This window comes from Mauremys mutica, chromosome 3, assembly GCF_020497125.1.
Source record: "Mauremys mutica isolate MM-2020 ecotype Southern chromosome 3, ASM2049712v1, whole genome shotgun sequence".
In the NCBI taxonomy this organism is placed as follows: domain Eukaryota; kingdom Metazoa; phylum Chordata; order Testudines; family Geoemydidae; genus Mauremys; species Mauremys mutica.
Genome location: NC_059074.1, coordinates 194856049 through 194874307, shown reverse-complemented (window position 1 = coordinate 194874307; position 18259 = coordinate 194856049). Strand labels below are relative to the sequence as shown.

The 18259-nt window shown below is 43.8% G+C and overlaps 1 protein-coding gene across 1 annotated transcript in view; it reads right to left on the bottom strand.

Annotated features, from left to right (window-relative positions):
* The window catches only part of SERTAD2 (SERTA domain containing 2), a 103500-nt gene extending 85619 nt beyond the window's left edge, over window positions 1-17881 (bottom strand). The window contains exon 1 of the mRNA XM_045011130.1: window positions 17132-17881. The gene's annotated coding sequence lies outside the window, so the exon portion shown is untranslated. The remainder of the gene's footprint in view (window positions 1-17131) is intronic.
* Between the last annotated feature and the right edge of the window lie 378 nt (window positions 17882-18259).

Sequence of the window (18259 nt, the reverse complement as noted above, 5' to 3'; positions counted from 1 at the left end):
TAAAACAAATTTTAAAAAACAATTTTATATTGAATTTTTCATATTGAATGGGGGAGTCTTTCCCACATGCTCAATTGCATATTGCCGCCCCAGTACCACGAGGGCCCCCACAAACGGAGACTTTCCAGCAGAAGCATCACAGATGGGCAAATAGAGGCTACAAGCAGGACCTCTGGTACTAGCTCTGAGAACTAGGTCCATAACAGTACGATGACTGTAGTTGCTTTTTAGCATCGCGGTGAATTCGAAAAATAAATACTTGGCCCATATATGGCACTGCTCATCTTCAGTGTTTTACAGACATCAGCAAAATCAGCCCTCTCAACAACTCTGAAGTGGGCAGGTATCACTCCTGTTCTACAGACAGGGGAATTCGGGGAGAGGGAGTAGGTAATTTGGTTCTGGTTACAGAAGTCAGCATTTGAGAACAAGCATTTGAACCCCAAAGATCCTGGCTCCCCATCCTATTATCTCTCTTCTCACTGTTACGATAAAGTACTATTTCCAGTGAAAAAAAAAACAAACAAAAAACAAAACAACCCCCCCCCCCCCAATATTTGTGCTTACATGTTAAACAAGATGAATGGGGAAGGAAATCAATTGAACTGAGCGGGGGGCTACTACGCTTCCGCCTTGTAGGTGTATGGTTTGAACTCCACTGTAGTAAAGTCCTTCGCAAACATCTACCTAAAAGCAATATATAGCAAATATTGACTTTTTTAAATGGAAAATTGCTAGCAGATGTCACTCTTATCAAAGGTTGACTTTCAACGGCAACTACTGCATCTTTGTCAGTTGTTCAATAAAGGTATCAGATTAGATACCTTGCTGACTTTTTCCTCAAGGACCAGGCTGCATGCACGGCCATACATATCATGTACAAAAACCATGCGCAAGTATCACACCACCAAGTACCAATAGGAGGAAGAGAATCTACTGCAGACATGTGGCTCAGACACTGCTGGGAGTTTCAGCATCCTTCTTCACACTGAATTCACTCTCACTAAAACTCATTGCAACCTAACTGCACGTGAAAAATCTCTGCTTAGGAATTCCAGCTTTAACAATTAAGCTTATGGACAAAATGTCCTTTTCTCCCCTATAATGAAATTACTATTTATTTCAAAACTATGATGAGTACTTATTTCATTATGGTATCCCGTGACAACTCATCATTCACTGAACTTCACATTATGATACATGAGAAACTGCAGCACTAGCTTAGACAGTTCTATTTAAACTAGCCCCTGCAATTGAAACAAATCATTCCAACAGCAGTATTGAATTATGGAAAGGACCATTCAAAATCTGAAGACATAATATTCTTCAGTATTCATAGAGCTTAATATCTTCAAACAGAAATTACTCAAACTGATGTATCTCATTATTACGGAGTCAAAGTTCCTCCCAAAAGGAGAAAAATGTAATAGAGAATAAGAGACTGTCGGGGCCAGCATACAGAGAGATCAGGTCAGAGCAGAGATCAGTTCCTGTCCCTTTTTCCAAGCCAGCAAGACAAGGAGTGCTACAGAGGAAATACACTTTGTACCTCCTGTTTAAAACAGGGAAGTCCCTCCTCTCATTCGACAGTGCTCCTTTCGGCACCAGTGAGCAAAGAACATTGCCCAAGCCCTCTTGGCTAAAAGGATGGTAGCTGTGATACAGAGTTTGAAAGCTGGAAGGAATGTAAAAATGCAGGGAGATAACATGTACTCCATAAAAGACTCCCCTGGCCTTTTTCCTCCCATGCCACTGGGAACAATGTCATACAAGACAAAAGACCTGATCAGGAGATACGTGGAACATGTGTAACACCTCTCAGGATCAGGCTCTGCATTTTGTAGGTACTAGTGGGACTTAAATTGCTCAAACTGGGGCTGGTGAGAGGCTAGGAGCCCAATCTGATATGCATGGGAGCCCTCTAGAAAATGAAAAGCTCTACCATTGGCCTAGGCAGCTCTCCAACAGCTTCAGATGATTTCAGAGGCAATATATTAAAAATATAAAAGGAGATTAGGCCTTTCAGTGTCAGAGGCCAGAGTGGAAATACCCCAATTCTGACTCAAGCTGGTAGTTGCTGAGCATGCGGTATATGAGAAATACGCGATCTGTAGTATATGTAATACTTCTTGGTGCGTCTGGGGCCCCTATACATTGTACACTGACCTTTCACATAGGAAACAACAGTGTGGAATCTGTGTAAAACGAAGTACGCCTCTACCCCGATATAACGCCGTCCTCGGGAGACAAAAAAATCTCACCACGTTATAGGTGAGACCGCGTTATATCAAACTTGCTTTGGCCCCCCCTGTTCCTTGTTCCCTGACAGCCCCCTCCAGAGACCCCGGTCCCTAATCACTCCCAGGACCTCACCCCCTACCCAGCCCCCCCTGTCCCCTGACTGCTCCGACCCCTATCCACACCCCCCGCCCCCTGACAGGCACTCACCGGCAGAGGCGGGAAGCAGAGCAGCCCGGCCCCAGCCCACTCCACTCTGCCAGCTCCTAGCTGCGGCGCTCCGCTTCCTGCCGACGGTGAGTGCGGGGAGGTTGGGGAAAGGACGCCCCCCCTCCCCCCGCACTCACCTGTGGCGGGAAGCAGAGCGATGTGGCTGGGAGCTGGCGGAGTGGAGCTGGCTGGGGCTGGGCTGCTTCGCTTCCGCCACTGCTGGTGAGTGTAGGGGGGATCCCTTCCCCCAAGCCCCCTCCCCCAAGCGACATGGCTGGGGCCGGGGAAGCAGAACAGGCTGCTCCCAGCCCCCTGCTAATCCCCTGGGCCACTCTGGGACTGCAGGGCCCCCAAAAGTGCCCTCCCACAGCTCCTGCCCCCCAGACCTTGGTGGGGGGAGCCCTTGACTGCCCCCGAGACCCTCTGCCCCTTATCCAACCCCTCGGTCCCGACCTGGCCCGGCACCTTAACACGCTGCTCAGAGCAGCATGTCAGAGTTTTACCGCCTTGTATGCGAACCTGTGTTATATCGGGTCGCGTTATATGGGGGTAGAAGTGTATGTGTCGCAGTCAAGCATTGCAAGCCACATGCACAACATGAGGGACGTAGGATTGCCATCACTGATCTCCTATATTCCCAGCCTACCAGAGCACACAGCTGCCCAGAGTCAGCCTTAAAGAAAACCAGTTTGCACTTTATACCTCATGCTTATCGCTGCCTGACCACTAACCAGAGTCAAGCCACTGAACTAATTTCCAACTCTGGATGGCATTATTTCCTTTCCTTCTGTTAATATATATCAGGAAATAGGTATAATGGCCATACCTCATACATAATTAAGAGAGATGGCAGTGGTACTGTGTAATATAGATAGCATCCCCCACACCTGAGTTAAGTCAGTCAGTATTTTGTGTAAGCCATTAAAATGGAGGAGAGATGAAAGTAGCAGCTTGTGATATAGTACAGGAAAAGTCCTCCATTATGAAGACTTAGATACTCAGCATTAACACCCATGTGTATTTTGCTGTGGGCCCACCACATCAAGTGGCTTTCATCTACATACCTACAAAACCTCTGTGCCCAAACTACATGCTGTTTTTACAGAACAGCTTCAGGGAGAGAAAGATGCTGTTTAGAATTTCCCCTCATTTTCTATCTAAAGCCCTTGTATGGGCTCTCAACATCCTAGCATCTAAGCACCTCGCAATATTGAGTGCATTTATCTTCACAGCTCTCTGAGATAGAGAAGCACTATCATCTCCATATTGCAGATGGGGAACTGAGGCAGAGAGAGACTAAGTGACTTGCCAAGGGCCACACAGGAAATCTGTGGCGGAGCAGGAACTGAACTCGTCTCCCGCACAGCCCAGACTAGCACTCTAACCACTGGGCCATCCTTCCATTACGTGCTTACAACTCATCTTTGCTTGGTCCATGAACACCTTTTGTTCCCTCTGTGCCTAAAAGCCAAGAGGATGATTTGGCTGCACATACTGCTATCCACACATCTGTCTCCTTCTCAGTTACTAAAAGCTTAGAAATAATATGAGAAAACCAAAAATACAACCACTAAGCACTAAGACACGTGAACAAAACCTCTCCCTATGACATAATTTAGTGTGTCATGTAAAGAGAAACACTAACAAAATATCTCCACTTACTACATGATCATGCACTGTATATACAAGTCTGCATGGGGAGGTGGAGCCACTAACAGGGTAACAATCTAAGCTGCTTTTTAGTAAATGGTTCAAGAAATATCTTGTGATTAAAGCAGAGGACTGATAATCAGAAGGTCTTGCTTCTACTACTACTTCTGACTCAGATTTCCGGGGGAGCGGAGGAATATCTGTGCTTCAGTTTCCTCATCTGTAAAATAGGGATAAAACTGTCATTCCACCTGACAGGGTGCTTGCGAGTTTAAGTTAGCTGGACCAGATCCTCAGCCCTGTCAAACAGCTGAAGCAGAGCAAACGTAATCAATGCTGACTTAAGTGGCCAGGTGAGGATCCCTCTTGTGTAGCAGAATCCTCTAGGAGCAGGGATCCAGGATAGCCAGCACTAAACTACCCCCTCACAGCCTCCAGCACAGGGGCAGGCTGAGGTCAGCCACAGGCAGCATGGGCCCATTCCTGCTGAGAAGCCTTCAGATACGACAGTGACTTGTCAGTAGATTTTTTTCTCCCAAGAACTTTCATATCCCTCTATGCTGAAAAGGACAAGACCAGGGCCTCATTAACATCCCTACTGTGAGAACACCACAAATGCAAGCACAGGATTGATAAACAAACAGCCCATGCGGTATTTGCAACCAACACCCCCTTACGATATATTGAGTGAGCTTCCACAGGTTAAGCAAGCTGAACTGTTTCGACCAGGCTGTTCTCCTCCATCAGAGCCTGCAGTCTGACGTCAATGGGTCTTCTGCTCCTGAGTCACTTCGTTGCCTAAGACTGAGCTAAGAAGCCTAACTGTAGGTTGTTTTTGAACATTTTGATCTGTGTGCATAAAAAAGTTTCACAATAACTTTAACATATTGACAATCTAAATAACTTTTCACGGTTTACACTGAAGCAATTTTTTTTTGAAGTGACAGATTTTATGCCACTAGGAGAAATTTGCTTAACAAAAACCCAATTTTATCCCTTTGAAATCAATGGGAGCATTCATGTGAGTGAAGCTATGTACCTGCTTGCGTGTTCACAGGATAACGCTTCAGTTTTCAACATTTTGATTTTTGCTTACAGCAATTTTGTAAAATTCAAATACGATACCCACTGAGTGGTGGCACTTAAAAACATTTAAAATGTACAATTAAATTATAATCCGACATTGTAATAGCGTAAATTTTCAAATTAGTTTTCATGAAGCCTCAACCTGTTTTAAATCAATTATTAAAAAAAATAAAATAAAATCAAGTGATTTAAGTCAATGATCAGAATCACCTTTAATTAATCACTCCATCTTGCTGTGCTCAGGGCATTCAGTGCTATTATGTTATTACTTTACTGTGCGCAGAACGCTGAGGGTTAGAAATTATCTGAAGTCCTCCACCACACAATGGCACTGCCAATTACCTACCCAACTTCTCATCTCCCCACCCATCCCAGGATGTTCCCACTGCTCCCCTGCAAATTCGGCTCCCGTAGTTCTCACCCCTTCTGTTGTACTGTCAAATAAAGAAATAATGGTTTATTACCGTTGCTCCCAGGCCATGTTCTTTGGCCACCAATGAGACCACACACAACCACACTGTTTGTGTGTCTCCAGGACCGGCTCAGCACGCAGATGCTTGTGCAGTGTGCTCATTCACAAGACATTATGTTTCCAGTGGCAAGAAGGATGGGAAAATTGCCAGCCACTTGCTGTAACCTTTTTGTAATGCCACTTACTGGCTAATTTGAGGACATGTTCTTAGAAAAAGCTCTGGATTTCATCCTTCCAAATGGAGGAAGAATGAGAGAGAAAGAGAGAGAGACACACACACGTAATGATAGAATTATGGCTGAAGAGTTTTTATTCTAAATTATTATAAGAACATACATAAGAATGGCCATACTGGGTGAGACCAGAGGTCCATCTGGCCCAGTATCCTGTCTTCCGACAGTGGCCAGGTGCCCCAGAAGGAATGAACAGAACAGGTAACCATCAAGTGATCCATCCCATCGCCCATTCCCAGCTTCTGGCAAACAGAGGTTAGGGACACCATCCCTACCCATTCTGGCTCATAGCCATTGATGGACCTGTCCTCCATGCACTTATCTAGTTCTTTTTTGAATCCAGTTATAGTCTTGGCCTTCACAACATCCTCTGGCAAGGAGTTCCACAGGTTCACTGTGCGTTATGTGAAAAAAATACATCCTTTTGTTTGTTTTAAACTGGATTATTGATTATTTGTACTACCCTAGCACCCAGGGGCGGCTCTAGGAATTTCGCCACCCCAAGCACGGCGGCACACCGCGGGGGGCGCTCTGGCGGTCGCCAGTCCAGCGGCTCCGGTGGACCTCCGGTCGACGTGCCTGCAGAGGGTCCGCTGGTCCCGCGGCTCCGGTGGACCTCCCACAGGCGTGCCTGCGGATGCTCCACCGAAGCCGCAGGACCAGCGGACCCTCCGCAGGCATGCCTGCGGGAGGTCCACCAGAGCCGCCTGCCGCCTTCCCGGCGACAGGCAGAGCGCCCCCCGTGGCATGCCGCCCCAAGCACGCGCTTGGTGTGCTGGGGTCTGGAGCCGGCCCTGATAGCACCCAGAGGCCTCTGAGCACTGTTTGAAACATAAATATATGAGACAGCCAGGGGCGGCTCTACGAATTCCGCCGCCCCAAGCAGGGCAGCGCGCTGCGCCGCTCGCGCAGCCGGGCGCCGGTCCCGCGCCTCCACGGGACCTCCCGCAGACGTGCCGCTGGTCCCGCGCCTATGGTGGAGCTTCCGCAGTCATGCCTGCGGGAGGTCCACACGAGCCGCGGGATCAGCGCACCCGCCGCAGTCATGCCTGTGGGAGGTCCGGTCGTCTGGCGGCTCCATTGGACCTCCCGCAGGCATGACTGCGGAAGGTCCGCCGGACCCGCCTGCCGCCCTGCCGGCAAAAGGCCGCCCCAAGCGCGCGCTTGGGTCTGGAGCCGGCCCTGGAGACAGCCCTGGCCCCAGTGTGCTTACAGTCCAAGTCCCTGGTTTCAGGTACTTACAACTTTCAGAGAAGTTACTCTTTGCACTGAAGTGTCTCATGATTGTTCTCAACCCAAAAGTAATGGAACTCAACATGGCATGCACTCAGTTAATGTTTTTTACTCCTGTTAGAACGCTTAGGAAATTAGATGCAAAAGAAATTTAAAAAAAAATCCCTACACAAACTCAACATTATATAGTTAAGAGTTTAAATGAAAAAGAGCCAGAAAATTCAAGCGTACAATAGCTGCTAACATAATAAATCCAACCACACTGCAGCTTGTATGTACATTGTAACTTAACTCCCCTTTTTGAATCCTTCCATTGGCTTCCCATCCGATTATACCAAACTCAAATTTAAGCTTCTGGTCACCACTCTCAAAGTTCTGTCTCTCCCTTCTTATCCTTCCTGTCAAACATTGCCTTGCCTCCCCCGCCTCTCCCCTCCCCATTCCCAACCTCGTTCACTCATTTTGTCAGATTTGCACAAAATCTGTGCCACACACCTCCTTTCATGCAGCCCCCTACACAGGGTTTGACCTCCCTGAGGTCACCTGCAAGGCACCTAACCCTGCCCGCATTTACATCTCTCTTAAAAGCCCCAGCTCTCGCACGCTGCCTATAGTAAATCTTGTTGATTTGTATATAAATTGCCTATTGTTATTCTCCTTCCCCTGACCTATGACTTTAGCTTGTGAGCTTCTTGGAGCAGGAACTGTCATCAACTGCCTGGCACGCAGTGGGCACTATTGCACATAAATAATAGCACAAACACACACAAGTATATATAGTAAGATAACTAAATACTGGTCTCATCTTTGACCCAAAAAATGAGCATAGTAGTAGCTCCTGGAGGTGATGGTGGGGAACCCGCACCCTTTGCTCATCCAACAACTGGGAAAGTGTTCAGATTTGCCTTCCCCCAGACACGTTACCTCTCTCTGAAATGATCCACTGCCCCCTTTTCATTATAATAATTTCTAATCAGTTTTGTGGCATGGCAAAAATCCAGCATAACCATTAAAAACACACACGGAAACCACACACACACACACACACAAATCTAGCCTCTTCATTTAAAATAAATAACTCATGTATGTAATGCAGATACACAATCTGGGGGGATCCGGGCCAGATGAATAGCCCCTTGGCTCTCCAGCACTTACCTGATGCTGATTTTTCATAAGGGGTGCTACTATCTCACTCCCCTTTTCCTCTGGAAAGAGGAAATTTCACTGTCCTCTCACAGAAGTCAAGGAAAGGGGAGCAGCAGAGAAACCTTCATTCCTCTCCCTTGGAGGCAGAGGGATGTCATTGCAGGGCCAGAGGGAGCCCTTGGGAGCTTTCTCTGTCCCATCCCTGCTCCTCCCATGAGCCTGGGAAAGCAGTAGGAGATCTTCCCAGCTTCTCCACTTCAGAACATGAGTCCAATTGGTGCATGGGGAGGGAAAAAAAAAAGACTATCAGAGGAGAAAAGCAACAGAGCTACTGGTTAGAGTTCTTACTTTCCGTGTGATCTGGAACACAGTACTTGCTACAGACTCCCCTTACCAGTACCTGAAGGAACCCGTTTGCCTGAGTAAGAGCAGTAAGGATTTATACTACATTCATAAATGGGGGAGATAGTGCTTGCTTCCTGCTCTTACTCTCAGGCAAAAGCAGGACCCTCGGAGGCCAGGATTCTCAGGCAAAGCCAAGGAGAGTGCTGCACCCAGAAAAAGAGAGGGAAGGAGAAATCAACAAGCACTTAAAGAAGAGCGGCTGCGTGAGCTTGAATTGCAGGTGATGAGAGAATGTGGGTGCGTGCAGGTGAATCACCCAACATGCGTGTATGCCCTGGACAAAGGGGGTATGTTGACCATGATGGGCATAAATAATCAACACGCACAGGAATATTAACGAGTGTGTGTGCAAAAAAGGACAAGTTAACAAATGCTCTGGAAACTGTAACTTTTGAATTTTCTGCACTGTGTACTTAAATCGCTAGCAGGGTCATTTTGTGTGGGTAACCACTTATGCTTGGACAACTATGATGCCGCCCCTACAGAATAATAAAATGTATGAAGGAACAAAGTTTAATCCATACGTTACCGTCCAAGAATCCAATATTTGCCCTGAGCAAGAAGGCAGTTCATCTAATTTTTAATTAACTACTGGAGAAAAAAAAAGCCTGTGATTTAGGAGAGTGGATTTTCTAAGTTAGGGATGCCACGTATGCCATTATGTCAAACCTCTCAATCTAAAAGTTTGAAAGATAAGAAGCACTTTTTCCTGGGAACAAACTAAAATATTTGAGAGTGAGGAAAATTTTAAATTTAAAAAAGTTTAAGCAAAACATAATTTTGTCAGTTTCAAAGTTAAAAAAAATTTGCTTGGGAAAGAAGAAAGGGGACTACTGCTACTTTATGTTTTTTCTGCCATTGCTAGCCAATTTCCAACCTGCTTTCAGTACTGATTGAACAGCCTATACATCAGCTTCCTGCTTTTACCCTGCAGAGTCATCATAGCAAGATGACCCTGGCTAGCAGCAGCCTTAGATACGTCAAGTCTATTTAGAAACTATATTTTCAAATAGGCTACTCATCATGGTGAAAAGCGCTGCTTACCTTTCAAATTTTCAGACTACTGGGCCCAGTAGAATAGCTGATGTGGTCCTTTAAGAACTAATAGGAGATGTATCTTTTACCTCTATAGTATTCCTGAGTTGGATTTGTGCAGCATGTAAATTACAACACAAATGCACCAAATATTGCCTTTTCCCTGTCTACATTCATTTTTTAAAATATATATTTTGGTGCCTAACCTGACCGTACATGTATTCTTCTGGTATGTGAAGCCAGTGGGCCTAATTGTGATTTCACATATTCCTGTATAAGTCAGGAGACATTCCACTGAAATCAGTGATGCTGCATCAGTGTAAATGGTATCAAAAGAGAAATGTTTATGGCTACAGAACAGTCCCAAAACGCACTCTGAAAAGTCACTCAGACTCAGAGTGCATTTAAGATGGAAAAGAGCAAATGGATGAGGAACACAAAAAATAGAAAGCAGAAAGAGGTGAAAGGATGGGAGGTGGGTGGTCTACTGGACAGGGTACTGGGGTGGGGCTCTGGACCCATCTTCTATTCCTGGCTATCCTCCTCACCTGCTTTGTGCCACCTTGGGCAAGTCATTACACCTCACCCTGCCTCTGTTTCCCCTCCCATCCTTTGTCTATCTTGTCTGGTCAAGTTGTAGGCTCTTTGGAGCAGGGACAGCTACTATGTTTTTGTATAATGTGCCTAGCAAAACGTGATCCCAATCCTGACTTCAGCACCTAAGGGCTAATGTAACTCAACAACTGATAATACTAATAATGGTACTAAGAGGTGAAAGAAGGAGGAAAGAAACAAAAGGGATCAAGAGGAGAGAGAGAGAAGAGAAAACAAGAGGAAACTGAGAGGAAATGGAAGAGATATGAGACAGAAGAAGAGAAGTAGAAGGAGGGGGAGTAAACACAGGCATAAATATGCACATCTTCTACTTTATTTCAAGAAAAATACAATGCATGTTCCTTACCACAGTGTTAGTGCTTTATTTTCCCCAAAGTCTAACAAACTAAAAACTTCTCCAAAGTTTCTAGTATATATAGGAAAATGCAATAAATTCAAATTTTAATTTTGACAAGGAAAATTCCAAGTTCACAAGAAATTTGATGTCAGAATTAATGCTCTTTAACTTCACTGTTAATGGCCGAATGGTTTAAAAGACAGAAACAACGGTGTGATTACAATTTCCTCTCCACTTAGAAGCTTCACATTTTATGTGACTTTATGAAAAGTAACCTCTTTGTTATTTCTTGAGATTCTGGCTTTATGTTATTGAATTTAACAAAAGTTTGTTCTGGCTCAAGTTAGGATTTCTTTATCCCTGTTTTTCACTTCTATGTTCTTACAACTATCCTTGAACTGATTCCCACAGCAGTGCCAAAGAAAAGTAGTGAAGGCCACAGGGTCATAATAAGTTTCCTTAACTACAGGCAATATTTTGGAGAATCAGGAACCTATTTGTAAAACGTGCTAACTCTGACTCCCATGGTCCTTTGGGAACACAACCTGACCAGAAGACAAAATACAGCTTCTAAAATGCAGATGAACACTAAAAGCCCCACTCTGACCCTCACTGGCTCTGTTTAATAATAGATTAACAACAAACAATAAAATACTGAAGATTACAAACATTTTCTCAGTTTCACCATAGAAAGGATTTTGGCTGGGGTGGAGAAAAGGGGAACACTGCTGATTGTGTGTGTTTCAATGCAGTGAAAAATGCAGATCCATAAGAACCACCAGAACAGACTGGGGTGTGGCTCACTCCAATCTGCATTCCCTCTTAAATGTCAACATGAACCATATTATTAATTTTCCAAGTTGGTGACCTTTACTGTTGCATGCATCATGAATATGGCATTTTGAACAGTTTCTGTTCATACAAGAACAAGCTTTGTAAGCCCCCAACATACCAAATCTCAGTACTTTCACTCCTCACATGTGTCCTGAAGTAGGTTCTTCATAAAGCTGCAGACTTGGAGTTTGTTATATATTAATTTTAGGGGAGTTAAGAATTACAGTATAGATCACTAAGGCAGGCAAGTTTCCTCACAAGAAAAGATTCAGAATTCCTTATCTTGCTTGAATAAATGTTTTGGAGTATCTGGTTCGGGGTTATAACACTCTGGAGATTTTGAACAAGTTATCTTATTTTAATTAAGTAATGTTCATTTCAGTTGCAAAACACAAAGTCCCAACATTAAGGATTAACAGCTCCCATTTACCGTCCCACAGTATCTCATACAGATCACCAATACTTAATGTTTCATATATGCTACAGAGGAAGGCTGTCAATTTGTTAATTCTTTCTTCCCAGGTACTTAATGTGATTGATGGTCTAGTTACTTGTTTTGCTAATCCCAGAACAGGTGGACCTTTGAGGCAAGGTGAGGCTAACACATTTTACATATTCTACAGAGATCAATACCACCTCTCTCCACCCCACCCTCTAAAATAGTTAAGGTCACAATTTCTCTTTCAAATTTACTTTGGGTACATCACATCCTGGTATACTGGAACTTTCCATACACCTGAGTTACTTCAAAGCATGAGCATGAGTATGGAACCATAAGCCGGAAGCGAAGGAATATACAATATTTAGGCAATAGCAACCAATATCATGCCAGCATGTCATCTGAAAAATAAGTGACCTTCCCTCTTGATTCTGCTGACAGACACACTGAAATCACTTATAGGCCAGCATGTTAGTGTGATTTCTGGAAGGCAATCTAATAAATAAAGATTTAAAAAAACAAAAGAAAAAAATATTTATCATCTTTACACGTATTGTCTAAACTGAAGAGACCACCTTTCTAAATTAACTATTTAGCACGCCAATGTGAAATGCTACCAAGAAAGAGCATCTTTTTCTTTTAACGTGGATCTACAATTAGAAGAAAAATCAGCATTTTATTGATTTTCATAAAATCATTTCCATGGCTTAACACACACTCACTAGATTGCTAAATGGTAATTTTCTAATACTATGCAATCTTCCCATTTAATTACATAACCTCCACTTGTTAGAGCCCAGGGCACTGTTTTTAACTTTCCAGAGGACTACTGTGATGGTCTTGCACAAAAGACAAATACCGAATATAAACTGAAAACAAATTATTGCTTATTTGGTATGGAAAGTCAGAGGAAAACTGGGAATCATTTTCTAATGTCTTACAGTATGTTTACACACCAACACCTTAGAATGTTGACAGTGTAAAAGAATTCCAATTTAAATTCTCCCTCCGCCATACTTTTTCTCCTGTAAGTATATTATGAATATAAAAACAGAACACAAATATCCCTGCAATTATGATTTCTATTGAGATTCTAACATGAATCACATTCAGCTCTCAAGTATTTCATAGGGGAAATTCAAAGTCAGATTTAAAGATTTCTATTAATTTCACTATAATCAATCTGAAGGAATTAATTCAAATATCATGTACTTCCTCTATATAAAATATTATTAGACTTTAATCATTTCTTCTACAAGCACTTTTGTTTAGAAAAGTTAGGGTGTAAAACTAATATCACCCTTCAAGCTGATGCGGAGGTTTTTAGAGACAAAGCAAAAATTAAAAGCAACAAAAAAGAAAAAAAGAAGAATTAAGCAAAGTTGCCTGTTCCATCAGCTTATTTTGCCAAAGCTAACAGTTTACTACCTGCCAAATTCTGTTTTCCTTAAGCAGGCAAAAAATTCTCACATACTTAAACGGAAACTTTATTCAAATAAGGACTGCAGATTTTACTCAATAATTCTGTCTATCTTGACAGAATATGGTGAAACTCTAACATCTAGATACTCTCTTCACACAGCCACTATACTTACTTCCTATTTTGTATCCTTGTTACCGTGCCTCATTATTTCAGATCAAATTGTGTGACTAAGCAGTGCTGTCAAATAAAAAATTTCATAAAATGTTTGAGCTGAAAGTGGTATTTGTTTTTGTTTCCCATGCAGTTACTATTTTGTAACTAAGAAGTTCCTCCAGCATCCTGAAATGTCTGCATTCTTGTTTAACAAACAAACAAGATGACAATATCAATACAGAGTGGGAGAACCTCTAAAAACAATCTAGTTTGCATAATTAATGTTAATTACAATAACATCGCAATCAGTGACACAAAAGCGTAGCAATGAATACAGTCATAAAAGGAAGTGAAAACATGAAACAAACATGAAATAATTCTTTCATCCTGAGCGTGTCCTATACAAGTTTCAGGAAATTTATAAAAAAGTGCATGTAACGCATCAAGACAGGAAACAACATCACTTCACTAGACAGGTTTTCTTCTTAACAATCTGTTTAGCACAGGTCTTTCTACTAAGACAGAAGTCAGAGGAGTAGCATTGTGAACGCTTCCTACAACATCAACTGCTCTAAGAAAGACTATCGCACTGCTTCTGCTCCCATTGAAATCAACAATAAAATTCTTCATGCCATATTGTAAGAAAGCACCTCTAACACTGCATTACCAACTTGCCTCCCACAAGACCTTTAGTTTTCAAAGTTCTCTCCAGCACAGAATTTCATTACAAGATACTGAATTTCACAACAATCTTTTTCTACCTTCCACAGCATCAAGAGACACACCCAGAATACTTACTTGCTTGCTTATTTCATTTGTAGCATAGGGATCATCTTAAACAGTTATTTCTGGTGTAATCATTTAATAGAATAACTTCACACTTAGTTCTCAGAAAAATTTGCCATGACCCCAAGAAATATATCAGTAATTCTTATTTCAAGGAAAAATATATATATATTAAGGGCCTGATCCTGTCACCCTTACTCACACTGATTGGTACTTTAGCATGTGAGTAGTCACACCGGGATCAAAGGGACTACTCGTGTAATAAAATACCACTCCGTATGAGTAACAGTAGCAGAACTGCCTCCGATGAGAGCTGGAATCACAGTTTGTCATGTAAGTATTTGGAGGCTTTTTGAAAACAGTGGATTCTAATCTCTTCCCATACAGATGTAAATAAAGAGTAACTCCATTAAAATTATTGGAGGTGCACTAGTATAAAAACTGGTTTCAGAGAGGTGAAACAGGCCTATGCATAGGGCCCCACCAAATTCACAGCCATGAAAAACACATCACGGACCGTGAAATCTGGGCTCCCACCACAAAAACTGGTCTGTTGTGTGCTTTTACGCTATACTACGCAGATTACACGGGGGAGACCAGCGTTTCTTAAATTGAGCGCCCTGACCCAAAAGGGAGTTGTGGGGCAGGGGTCACAAGGTTATTTTAGGGGGGGGTCACAGTATTGCCACCCTTACTTCTGCGCTGCCTTCAGAGATGGGCGGCTGGAGAGCGGTGGCTGTTGGCTGGGCACCCAACTCTGAAGGCAACACACCAGCAGCAGTGCAGAAGTAAGGGTGGCAATACCATGCCATGCCACTCTTACTTCTGCGCTGCTGCTGGCAGAGGTGCTGCCGTCAGAGCTGGGCTCCCGGCCAGCAGCCGCCGCTCTCCAACTGCTTAGCTCTGAAGGCACCACCACTGCCAGCAGCAGCACAGAAGTAAGGGTAGCTGTACTACAACCCCCCGCCCACAAGAACCTTGTGACCACCCCACAACTGCTTTTTGGGTCAGGACCCCTACAATTACAACACTGTGAAAGTTCAGATTTAAATAGCTGAAACCATGACATTTATGATTTTTTAAAATCCTAAGACCGTGAAATTGACCAAAATGGGTCATGAATTTGGTAGGGCCATAACTACGTAATATTGACTCAACAGACCATATCTAAAAGGGCCCCATGAGAACAACTGTAGCAGGTATTTTAAAAAGATTTACACACATTGGGCAAATTCATGCTTGCTGTAAGTACATGGGGTCTGACATTGTTATGCAAGCAATGATTTTGGCTCATAATTTTTTTTATTGTACATATCAATTAACAAAAAGTAGCTACCAACCTCTGAATTTAGTATCTCAGCCATCTAAGTTTTTTTTTTCTTTTTTCAATGTCATGGGTGACAACATATGAATTTCTCACCTGTCCAATTTTATTGTCTCCGGCCAATCGCTGAAATCGCTGGGTTTCATTTCAGTAGTCACTGGCTAACGAAATCATAGCTATCTTGATTTCTTCTCATTTTAAAATATATATATTTGTAAGGACTGTTGAAACTTGGTATACAAGATCTTAGTCTGGCACCAATTATTGATTTTAACAAAGTTTAGTGGAAATTTCTAGTGACTGTTTTTAGCCACGAGTTAGAGACAAAATTGGAGTGTTGTAATAAAGGAGCGTAAACATCCGAACACCACAATTCAAAACTGCTTTATTTACCTGATTTGAATGTTGTAAGTTATTAGTCTTCTATTTAAAATATTTTATACATAGATCAAAGTACTGTATACTTTTATACATAGTAAACATAGGTAAAGTACTTAGGCTTAGACAGTATCTTCTGGAGATACGCTGTAACTACTTGTTGGGGTTGGGACTTAGTTTTTCATTTTAGCAACTTTGGATATTATGGTTATACAAAACACAAATTAATGCTCCAGTCTCATTTTTTAATTATATATTAAACGATCAATACAAACAAACTCCAGGTAAAACTATTTTACACTAATATTTTGAATCTGAGTTTAGTCCACTAAAAGGACATTCAAACTGAAGGCTAAAAATCTAATTGGATACACTCATTTTCCTGTGATTCAGTCATAAGGCTCATACATTCCATGTGTGTTGAAATATCTAGACAGATCAGAGTGTGGTAAGGATGCAGTGGTAGAACAAATGAATTTCCTTGTTTGTTGTGGGTTCAAACACTTTACAACTACTTAATAGTTTCGTTTTAATAAAAAGGACATACACACAGCACAAAATTTCAAAGAGTTGAACTGCAGTATGATTTGGGCAGTGAGCTGTCTACTGCTCCATCAAAATACATTTCAATATGAATTACTTTGAAAAGTTGGCATATATATATCACATAGATTTTTTTCCAATGTCAAAAAAAGAAATATTTTTATTTCAAAACAATGAATGTATCTATAGCCATTTCATGTGGATTTGTACTGATCACAGGTACTTTATAAAAATCAAAAAATCAAAATCTAAACAGACAAAAGGGGAGTAAGGGGGGGGGAGTAAAATAAGGTAAGGAGAGAGAAAAAGGTATCATCTTTGATTCGTGTCAGAGTTAACTTTAAAGAAATCAATTCAACTTTTAAACAGTTTGCAACAGATAAGTGACCCATTCAGCAAGTAGCAGTAGTAAAGGATAATGATCATTTACCCTCTCTCCCACCCTCATTTTCCTTTTAATTCTAGATCTTTATTGAATAAGCAAACAGCACATGCCAAGGCAGACCCCAAACCCCACATAAGATTTTTTTTCCATTAAAAGAGGGTACCAGGCAAAAATGTTAAGTCAGAAAGGCCATGTCTTGTACTCACCCTTTCCAGAAGAACTCAACAAATCTAGGCTCCAAGACAAGGGGAAAGGGGGGAATAAAATGAAGAAGAGAAAGGAAGAGAGGAGGAAGAAGAACCAAGGAACAGGAGAAGGAGACAGGCTGTAATAAATAGGAGCCCAGGTGCTGGAGTGGCTTTGCTCTATCCCATCACTTTGCAGCAGCCCCGGGCAGGAGGAGACTAGCTGGGGGGGAAGTTGGTGCTGCAGCTGGCGGGGAGGAGGTGACACTGTAACAAGTCCAGCCAGCCAGCCATGTATCAGAGGGGGAAGCGGCGGCAGCCCATACACAGGGGCTGGGGCAGCGCAGGGAGCAGCCGAGGCAGCACCGCCTGCCCGCACACGGCATTTAATAGGATTGATGGGTTGTGCAGTGACTCACAGACTTTAGTTAGTCACAGGAGGGGGAAGAGCCCCGCCCACACTGCTCCAGGGAGCCTATAGCCAGGCCGGCCAGGCTGAGTAGCAGGGCTCCCAGCCAGTGCCCTGGCAGCTCTCACCCAAGGCGGGGGGGAGGGGCTTCGCCCAATGAGTCTTCCGAGGACACTGCTGCGAAGGGAAAGGGGGAGGAGGGGAGCCCTGTGGGGACCGGAGCCTCTCCTGGTCTGGCAGCCTGGCCAATGAGCTGCGGGCTGCAATTTGATGGGCATGGCAGATCCGGCCAATCAGAGGTAAGGGGGAGGCAAGGGCGGCGGCATCGTCCCCCTCCTCCCTCTAAATTGGTCACGCAAAGACAGGGGGAGGCTGGGAGCCTGACAAGGAGGGAGAGGGACGGGATGCGCTGGGGGCTGCGAAGCCTGCTGCAGGGGGAGGGGAGCCCTGCCCTGCCCTGCCGAGCCTGCAGCACGCGTGGGGGGTGGGGAGCCCTGCCCTAGGGGAGCCTGCAGCACGCGTGGGGGGTGGGGAGCGGAGCCCTGCCCTAGGGGAGCCTGCAGCACGCGTGGGGGGTGGGGAGCCCTGCCCTAGGGGAGCCTGCAGCACGCGTGGGGGGTGGGGAGCCCTGCCCTGCCCTGCCCTAGGGGAGCCTGCAGCACGCGTATGGGGGGGGGGGGAGATGGAGAGCCCTGCTCTGCCCTGGAGGAGCCTGTAGCACGTGTGGGGGGTTGGGAGCC